Here is an 894-nt window from a genome sequence, read left to right as displayed (position 1 = left end):
AGAATTATTAGGAAGAGGGATTATCTGAATTATTCATTGCTTCAAAAAGTAATCACTGATTTTCTATAATGTGCAAGGTTTGTAAACTGTCCCCCAGCACTTTACAAAATAGTGGGATGCCACCACAAAAGGAACTGGGGAAGGAATGTAATGCTGCCAAAAAGATGGACACAAGAACTTATTAGCTTTTATTAAATTAGATTAAAATTTGTAAAGCTTTTTCAAATGAGGACATTCAGTGCTGGCGCCTTCCACCACAGCAGCCACTGAGGAGCAGCAGCCATGGCTCTGTGCTACCCCATAGCCATGGGCCTTGACAAGGGTCACAAGGTGACCGAGAACGTGAGCCAGCTGAGGCACAGCAGCCACCACGAGTGCCTCATTGAGCACACCAAGGTCATGCAGGACACAATCCCAGAGCTGTGTGGCTTTGCAGTTGAGGAGCACTGTGCCTAGAGCTCTCAAGGTCTCTAAGGACAAGTGGGCCCTGAAGTTCATCAAGAAAATGGTGGGGACACACATCTATGCCCAGAGGAAGAGAGGGGCTGAGCAACGCCCTTGCAGATGTGAGGAAGGCGGCAGCCTTGAAGGACTGAGCTCCCTCCGCTCTGTGTGTAATAAAGCCTTTTCACAAAAAGAAGAGAAAGGAAAAGAAATTCAGTGCTGGCAAGTTATTGAAAATGATACACCCACACCCTCTGGTAGTAGCGTAAATTGATATAATTCTTTACCAAAGCAATTTGATGGTGCATTCAAGAGCCTTAAAATGTTCAGATCCGTTGATCCAGTAACTTATGGGAATTTTGTTTTAAGGAAATAAGCCAAAGGACATTAGAAGTTATATGCAGAAATATTTTCATTGAGCACAGTTTCTAATATTGAAAACTTGGAAGC

General features: G+C 43.7%; 1 pseudogene; it reads left to right on the top strand.

The window, feature by feature from the left end:
• The first annotated feature begins 282 nt into the window (after nucleotides 1-282).
• On the top strand, nucleotides 283-596 carry LOC120591561 (60S ribosomal protein L36-like; annotated as a pseudogene).
• Nucleotides 597-894: the final 298 nt, after the last annotated feature.

This window comes from Pteropus medius, unplaced genomic scaffold (genome assembly GCF_902729225.1).
Source record: "Pteropus medius unplaced genomic scaffold, Ma_sr-lr_union100, whole genome shotgun sequence".
NCBI lineage: Eukaryota > Metazoa > Chordata > Mammalia > Chiroptera > Pteropodidae > Pteropus > Pteropus medius.
This window is presented reverse-complemented; position numbering and strand designations above follow the sequence as displayed.